Here is a 9707-nt window from a genome sequence, read left to right on the forward strand (position 1 = left end):
AGTCAATGCACACAAAATTGAAATTTATCTTAACCAGTGGAAAAAAAAGAGTAGAAGTTTGGGATTGTATAAAAGGCCAGTATCTGTGTTAAAATTCCAACTGTCATTATGTGACCTTGGGCAAAATCTCAGCTTTTTGGGGGAGATCACATATCATTTACAAGATAGGAGGTTGGGGGTGGCCCGCCAGAGTGAAAGAAGAACTTCAGCCTCCCGGAGGCAGCCCCAGGGGGTTGGGAGCCGGGGCTCACAGCAGTGGGGGAGTCTCCTGAGCTACACCCTGGGGAGCACCAGGCACAAAGTGGGGGAACAGCAGGGACCTCTGCCAGAGCGAGCACGTGAAGCACAGCCCTCGGTACAAAACGAGCAGTGAACAGCACATAGCCAAGGCAGTCCTGATCCAGGCAAAAGAAGCAGGAGGAGCCAGTAAGCAGGAGCCTCCAGGGCATGAGCCCATTGAACCCAGGGAGGCAAGTGAAGAGAGAGAGACTGCAGAGCTCTGTCCTCTGCCCCTGAAACAGGACTCTGGGGTTCTGACCACATTCAGATCCTTCAGTCTAGGCCCCCCCACAGAACAGCAGGGCCCCCCACTTCAGCCCCGTGGCAAAGGGGAGCGCTTATGGTCATTCACAGACCAGGAAAAGGAGGACAGAGGCTCACACATTGAGACCCTTGTGGGAGTGTCCCAAAAGCTCAGGAAGCATGCCCAAAACAGGCTTAGGCTGGGAAAATGAGCAAGCAGAGAAACAAAAAGAAGACTATTGAGAAATATTTTGCAAATGAGCCCAAGAAGGATCAAAACACTTAGTCTGAGGATGAGGAAGCACAAGCTCCTGCATCTAAAGACTCCAAGAAAAACAGAAATTGGGCTCAGGCTATGATAGAGCTCAAAAAAGACTTTGAAAATCAAATGAGGGAGTTGGAAGAAAAACTGGGAAAAGAAATGAGAGAGATGCAGGAAAAACATGAAAATGAAGTCAGCAGCTTAGTCAAGGAAATCCAAAAAGATGCTGAAGAGAATAGCATGCTAAAAACCAGCTTGGGTCAAATGGATAAAACAATTCAAAACGTTATTGAGGGGAAGAATGCTTTAAAAAGCAGAATTGGCCAGATGGAAAAGATAAGAAAGCTCTCTGAGGAAAACAAATCCTTTAGACAAGAACAGAACTCAGGGAGATTGATGAATTTACCAGAAATCAGGAATCAATACTTCAGAACCAAAAGAATGAAAAAAATTAGAAGAAAATGTGAAACATCTCATTGAAAAAACAACTGATATGGAAGACAGAGTTAGGAAAGATAATTTAAAAATTATTGGAATACCTGAAAGTCATGATCAGGAAAAGAGCCTTGACATCATTTTCAAAGAATTACTACAGGAAAATTACCCTGATATTCTAGAAGCAGAGGGCAAAATAGAAATGGAGAGAATCCACAGATCCCCCCGAGAAAGAGATCCCAAAAAACCAACCCCTAGGAATATTATAGCCAAGTTCCAGAACTCCCAAGTCAAAGAGAAAATGTTACCAGCAGCCAGAAGGACACAGTTCAAATATTGTGGAGCTGCAGTCAGGATCACACAGGACTTAGCAGCAACTACATTGGAAGCTCGTGGGGCTTGGAATATAATATACCAGAAGGCAAAAGAGCTTAGAATGCAGCCAAGAATGAACTACCCATCAAGGCTGAATGTCCTCTTCCAGGGAAAAAGATGGACTTTCAATGAACTAGGGGAATTTCAAATGTTCCTGCTGGAATGGCCAGAGTTGAACAGAAGGTTTAATCTTCAGATACAGGACTCAGGTGAAGCATGGAGATTGGAGGAGAGGGGGAAAATATGAGGGACTTGATGATGAACTGCATGTATTCCTGCATAGAAAAATGACACTGATAATACTCATATGAACCTTCTCAGTTAATAGAGCAGGTAGAGGGAGCTTTTATAAGATGAAGCACAGGAGAAAGCTGAATTCGAAGATAAAATATGGTGTAAAAATGGAGTCAATAGAAAAAAGGGAAGTGGAGTGGGAGAAAGAAAAAGGAGAGGGGGAATAGTCCAAGATATTTCACATAAGATTTTTTTTTATTACAATGAGCTAATGCAATGATATGGAAGGGGGGAAGGCAAGGGGGAATGAGGGAACCTTTGCTCTCATCAGAGGTGGCTAGGAGAGGAAACAGTATATATATTCAATGGGATATAGACATCTGGAGTAAGAAGGGGGGGACAGGGGGAAGGGGGGGGTGATGTGAGTGATGGAGGAAAGGATGGACCATGGTGGGAGAGTGGTCAGATATAACACATTTTCTTTTTTTTACTTCTTGCAAGGGGCTGGGATTGGATGGCCTGTCCTGGACTATAGGGCCAGGTGGATGCTGGGCCTAAGGGGTGTTATGGGGGCTCAGGGCCTCTTGGCCCCAGTACCAGGGATCTGTCTGCTGCGCCACTCAGCTACCCTACAGCAGAGTCAGAGTGAAAGGAGAGAGAAAATATAGTACATGGTAGTGGAGAAATACGAAAGGAGGGAGTTGCGATCAGCAATGGCAACGGTGGAAAAATATGGAAGTAACTTTTGTGATGGACTTACCATAAAGAATGTGATCCACCTGCTGCAGGGGTCCAGCCTCCACGGGGTTCTTGGAACCTGACAGGAGGGATAGAGTCGGCGAAATGAGTTGAGTCAACAAGTAGGTATAGGCAGGAGCAGGTTGACAGGCTGTCAGCTGCTTGGATTTATTTTTATAGTTTCAGAATCATGTATGTTTCAAGCAAGCAAGCTGAGATCATTTCCTTGGTTACAAGAGTGTACAATTTTCATCATCAATCATATAGTTCATATGGTTACAAGTTTTAATCATGTGATTACAAATTTAAGTAATAATCATATAGTTAATTAATTTCTTATCCCTACTCAGACCATGATGACCTTAACCTGTCTGTTACCATATTTATTACTACAGTGTATAATTGTTAATTCATTTAAAGTTATTAATTAAGCAATTCTTTTAATTCATTTAAAATTATTAATTAAGCAATTCTTTTAATGGAAAGTTTTTTATATTTTTTGTGTAGGTAATGTTTTTCTTTCTTTCTTTCTTTTTTTTTAAGGTTTTTGCAAGGCAAATGGGGTTAAATGGCTTGCCCAAGGCCACATAGAATTAAGTGTCTGAGACCAGATTTGAACCCAGGTACTCCTGACTCCAAGGTTGGTGCTTTATCCACTGTGCCACCTAGCCGCCCCAGGTAATGTTTTTCGATACACTTCCTTAACAGTCTATAGTGAGGGTCTTTATGCTTATCCACCCATCCGTTAACTCTTACAATAACCAATTTTTCTTTCTGGCCTAGTTGGTAGAAGCCACAGTTTCTGTGGCTTTTTTATTCTTTCCCATGAAACTAATGCTGCTGGAGTTCACATATTGGTCACCTGTACTATTTTTTCACCATCTTTTTTATATATTCCTGTATATGGTAAGGGGGGCAAAACTATTAATTTCTCTGGAATTCTATCTGACCCATCTTGTATCTGTTTTCCCTGTATATATTCTGGCATCTCCTTGGAATTCCCAGTGCTGGATTTTCCAGAGATTTCATAATGTTGAAGCCTTTTGTATTCTTCAGGGTGAGGCAGTCCTGTTAAATTTGGACAGAGTTTACAATCTGTTTTATTCAAGGAATTTTTCTGAAATCCTTCCTTTATAGTCATTCCAGTATTAGGATGAGTAAATATTGTAATCAATAATAAACTTATAAATATTGGTATGCATGAAATCCCTATATATATTGAAGAAGGAAATGTTGTTCCATCAGGCAGTGTGACTGCCTTGAGTCTTCTTGCTGCGACTGTGTCAAACAGCTTAGAGACCCTGGCTCCCAACAACCTGCGACAGAGTTGGTGGTGCTGGAACACAGACTGAAGCACATTTTTTTAATTATTATTATTTGGGGGGGGGGGGTTCAGGGCAAATGGGGCTGGGTAGCCTGCGTGGGGCCGCATATCAGGGTGATTTGTTGGGTGTCTGAGGCTGGATTTGGACCCAGGTGCTCCTGGCTCAAGGGCCAGTGCTCTGTCTGCCATCCAGCCACCCCTACTATTATTACTATTTTATTTTATGTCTTTTTTTTTCTTTTTTTGGTTTATGCATGGCAGTGGGATTGGGGTAGCTTGCATGTCACTCAGCTGGGTGATTGTTGGGTGTATGGGGCTGGATATGGGCTCGGGGGCTCCTGGCTCCAAGGCTGGTGCTCCGTCCACTGCGCAGCCTGGCCATACCTATAATTATTACTATTATTTTTTTAATTTTAATTTTAATTTTTTTCTCTCCCCTTTACTTTATCACTCAAGTGAGTCTATATTTTTTGAGGGGAGGGGATACTTTATTTACTCTTAAACAAGAATATTTTATTAATGTATATTAAAAAATTTTTACAAAATGAGAATAAATATTAAATTACAAAAAAATGAAAGTAGGGAGAGCTTACTTGTTAAGTATTTGAAGGGTTATAGTTTGGGATTAGATTTATTCTACTTGGGCTCAAGAGCATAGAATAGGTAGAAGCTGCAGAAGCATGCAGAAACTGCATGAGACCTGTCCAAAAGTAGAATGAGTTGCCTCTAGATATAGTAGACTTCCCTAACTGCTGGTTCAGTGAGTATTTAGAAATATCAAAAAGAGAGGGGGCCATCAGACAGGCAAGGATTAGTATTAGATAAACTTCAAGGGTCCTTCTGAGAGTGTGAGCTGGATATTTTTTTAGCTCTAAAAGTTAAACAATTTTTCAAACTACTTCAAAATTGTCAATCTGCTGAATGTGGTATACTGCATTCCTGTAAGCCTATCATTAGGCTGGTAAAATACCATCACAATCTAGCTCCCTATTTTCCACAACAGTAACTGAGAATCACCCAAATGTATTTTCTATTTGCCTACAATCTAGGAATCACAGGTTAACCCTTTAAAGGACAGCGATTCTAGGTGTCCTGAAGTCGGGATCTGTGGGCTCGATTTTGTTTTCCAATACAGAATATCCCCCAAATAAACACAGTTTGAAGTTACAAAAAAATAGAAAAGCAACAAAAAACAAATACACATAATGTAGGAAGGGCTTACACAGCTTAAAAAAATTTTTTTGCTTATTTTCCAATTATACGCAAAGATAGTAGTCAATATTCATCCTTTTGCAAACTCTTTAAGTTCCACAATTCTCACACTCTCTTCCCTTCCCATGGCAAGCAAACAATCTCATTTATATTGTACATGTAAAATCACGCTTAACATATTTCTGTATTAGTCAAGCTTTTACATAGCTTTAGGTTTTTTGGTTTTGGGTATTTTTAGGATTTTGCAAGGTAAATGGGGTTAAGTGGCTTGCCCAAGGCCACACAGCTAGGTAATTAAATGTCTGAGGTGGGATTTGAACTTAGGTACTCCTGACTCCAGGGTTGGTGCTCTATCCACTGTCCCACCTAGCCGCCCCTCTTACATAGCTTTATATGGAAAAGTTGAACCAAAATATAACATGCAATTGCTAACTCAAGAAAAGGAAGAGTGGCATTGATGATACTGAACAAAGTTAAATTCAATTAAGAGTGTAGAAGCATATTCAAAAATATTTTTTTCATTCTTCTAGAAATATTAAGAAATATTTCTCTTTCCTAAAAAAATATTTATATCAATTCTTTTAGTAGTGGTAAAGAATTGGAAATTGAGGGGATACCCATCAACAGGAGCCATGGCTAAACAAATTGTGTATGATTGTGAAATCATGAGGGACACAATTTGTTCAGCCATTCCCAAATGATGGGTATCCCCTTAACTTCCAATTATTTGCAACTACAAAAAGAGCTTCTGTGAATACTTTTGTATTTAAAAGGCAAATTATTTATGAAACTGAATCTCCATTTCATAATTTTATTTAAAAAATTATCAAATTCACATATTACTTTCAAAACTGTCATATTTGTCTATAGGTTTCCTTTTTTGCTCTTCTGTGTATTTTATTTTAATAGAATTTTTATCTTTTCCTTTTTTATATATTTTAAAAAATATTACAATGGCCTTCTTTTTTGTTGGTAGCATTATTACTAGCTTCCCCATCTCCTCCAATTAAAAATTTTGAGAGAAAGAAAGGGGGAAAAAATCAACCTTTGTAACAAATAAACATAGTTGGAGAGAAACAAAAAAAATTGTTATCTTGTTAATAGCTAAACATGGTCAAGCAAAATGAATCCACATAGGGGCCAACTCCATAAATGTGTATCTCTTTCTGCATTTTATGTCCAGGACCTCTCTGGCAGAATAGTGGGTATTATGTTTTATTACAGGTTCTCTGGAAAAATGGTTGATTATTGCATGAATCAGAGTTTCAGTTGCAGTAATGTTGCTATGTTTTACAAATTGTTCTTTTGGTTCTGTCCATTTTGCATGAGTTCATATTTCCCAGGATTACCTGAAGCTATCTCTTTCATCATTTCTTATGGCTCAATAATATTCCATTATATTTATGAACCACAGTGTGGTTAGCCATCCTAGAGTTGTCTAAGAAGAAATTTAAGGCAGTCCTTAAAGTCCCTCTTTCCCCTTCCCGATAGTTTGTTGTATTTGTGACTATTCCCTCCTGGCATTATTAAACTTCCTCTTAAATCCTATCACCTATCTCTGCTTGTTTCTCTGTTGTGTTTGATGTATTTCTATATCAAATTCTGTGTCTTTGTGTGTTTGTGTGTTTATGTGCGTGCTCAAACTTTTTGTCCATTTCAGCTAAGAGTGAGGTTCATCTCATGTCCACTTCCTGTCCCACCTTTTCCTTGATATTGTATTCTGGAATACTCTTCTTATACACACACACACACACACACACACACACACACACACACACACACAGATATCACTAGTATATGAAACAGCAAATTCTATCTCCTTCCTCTTCATGAATGTATTCCTCTTTTAATCTCTCTTCTCTTTTTTTATTTAAACCCTTACAAAAAAATTTACTTCCAAGAACTGTTTTCCTTATATAGTGTCTTCAACACCCATTATTAATTAATTAATAGATTATTTATTTATTTATTTATTTATTATTTAGGGTTTTGTAAGGCAAATGGGGTTAAGTGGCTTGCCCAAGGCCACACAGCTAGGTAATTATTAAGTGTCTGAGGTCACATTTGAACTCAGGTACTCCTGACTCCAGGGCTGGTGCTCTGTTCACTGCCAACCAATTTTTTATTTATTTCAATTCAACTCTCCCACCCCCATCCAATATCAGTTCTGTGGTCTTCCCCATTGGGGAGAAAAAAAGAAAAACAAAATCGTTTTTTAACAAATATTCATAGTCAAGCAAAACAAATGAACATATTGTCTATATTCTTTGAAGATATTAAGGTTCTGAAGGGACACAATTCTCCATTAGACTATATAATCATACAGCTTTATCCAGTTGCTTTAATCAATTTACCTTTCTAGCTTTCTCTTGTTTCTTGTGTTTGTATTTCAAAGTTCCTACTCAGCTCAGGTTTTTTAAAGAGATATGTTTGACAATCCTTCTTCTGACCAAAAGGACCATTTTTTGACCTGCGTGGGATTATATTCAGATTTGCAAATTTTGGTATTTGGGGGAGTAAACCTCTCTTATTTTGAGAATATTGTTTTCCAAAATTTCTTTTGGTTCGATAGTATCAGATGCTAGATCTTATGTGATGTTGATTGTGGCATCTTGGTACTTGAATTGTTTCTTTATTTTTCAGTTGGAAGTCTTTGGTGGATTTTATCTTCATTTAACACTGGTTCTAATAGATCTATGCAGACACTGACTCCAGGGCCAGTGATTTATCCACTGTGCCACCTTGCTGCCCCTCTTTCTTTATTTTTATTTAAGATCATGGGGCTAAGAGTGACTTGCCCAGGGTCACACAGCTAGCCAATTATTTTTAAGTGTCTGAGGCCAGATTTGGACTTGGGTCTGCCTGATTCCAGGGCCAGTGCTCTATCCACTACACCACCTAGCTGCCCCCTTCTTTTATTTTTTAATACTGGTTTTAAGGGAGAATAATAATCTTTTTTAATATAAAAATGTATATATTTTCCAACTTCATGCAATGATAGTTTTCAACATTCATTTTTTTGTCAAGATTTTGAGTTTCACATTTTTCTCTCTCCCTCCTTTCCCTCCCCCTCCCCTTGACAGCAAACAATCTGATATAGGTTATACATGTATAACATACTTCCATATGTTTATGGTGGAGGGAAGAGGGAAAAACATAAGTCATAAAACAAATTTTTAAAATGGAAAATAGTATGTTTTGGTTTGCATTCAGACTACAGTTCTTTCTCTGGATGTGGATGGTATCATAAGTCCTTTATAATTTTCTTTTATCAGAATACAAGGTATCTTAAACTCTCTCTCCTAAGCCTATTTCCCCAGTCAGTTGCTTTGATAATTGATATCTAACATTTTCTTCTATTTTTTTCAATTTTTTGCTTTTATTCTAATATTTCTTCCGTTATTGAGTCAGTGATTTCTGCTTGGTCTTGTTTTAATTAGCAGGAAGCCCATTATTACTTGGGTAAGTCATCAGTCAATGTTTTCTTTCATTTATTAATCTCTTCATCTATATTTTTAGAATTAGAGCTTTATGCTAGGGCCAGGCTTCTTCCCTTCCTTTGCTTCTGAGTAAGGCATTTGTTTGATCTGTTTTTGGATTCCCTGAGTGACATCTGGGCTTTACTTCATGAGTTAGATCTCCTTAGATGTCTGAGATTCAGAGCTCTCCAGGAAATCTCAGATCAAATGCTAGGGACCTCGGAAGCCTGAGATCTTGAGCTGTTTTGGTTTGATTACCGTTCTGCTGCTCCCCAAGAACTTCTGCGATGCCTTATGTTCTCCCTAGGCTTTTTTTTCAAGGTTGTCTTCTTATGGGAGTCCTTTGCTCTCAAAGCCTCATAACACAGTTCCCTTTAGGCTATGGTGTCTCTAGCTCTTCTCTGGTCATGCTAAGACACCGACATTTATATAACATATGCTCATGCCATATAAAGGTAGCCCCCCTTTCCCAACTCAGAATGCTGCTCAAAACAGTCCTGGATTATTTGTAATCAGAGAGAAAGAGAGAGGTGAGGGAATGGTCCACTCTATTGTTTACTTTGACTGTCATTAGCTTCTCTGGCTCTGCAGTTAATAATGGTGTTCTTTAGTCTCAAAAAGCCCAAACTCTTCAATAGTGGCTCTCTTTCATTTTTTCTTGTCTTTGGACTGTTTATTGAACAAAGGGTCATTTTCAGAAATACAATAGTAATTACATTCTTTGAACAAAGATAAAGCAATTTGGAATTATATTCTTTTTTTGTTTTTGTTTTTGTTTTGTTTTTGCAAGGCAAATGGAGTTAAGTGGCTTGCCCAAGGCCACACAAATAGGTAATTATTAAGTGTCTGAGATAAAATTTGAACCCAGGTCCTCCTGACTCCAGGGCCAGTGCTTTATCCACTGCGCTACCTAGCCGCCCTAGAATCATATTCTCTAGTAATTTAGAAATGAAATGTTTTAAGTGAACATGGAGGAGTTTGGGGAAGAATTGTGTCTGTTAGATATATGGTATAAGTATACAAGTCCTGATATATTGTGTTATTATAAAGTTATGGGCCACTTACATACTTAACAGAGATAAGATTCCTTACATTGTTAGAAATACCTTATATGGTATCCACATTT

This window comes from Macrotis lagotis, chromosome 1 (assembly GCF_037893015.1).
Source record: "Macrotis lagotis isolate mMagLag1 chromosome 1, bilby.v1.9.chrom.fasta, whole genome shotgun sequence".
In the NCBI taxonomy this organism is placed as follows: domain Eukaryota; kingdom Metazoa; phylum Chordata; class Mammalia; order Peramelemorphia; family Peramelidae; genus Macrotis; species Macrotis lagotis.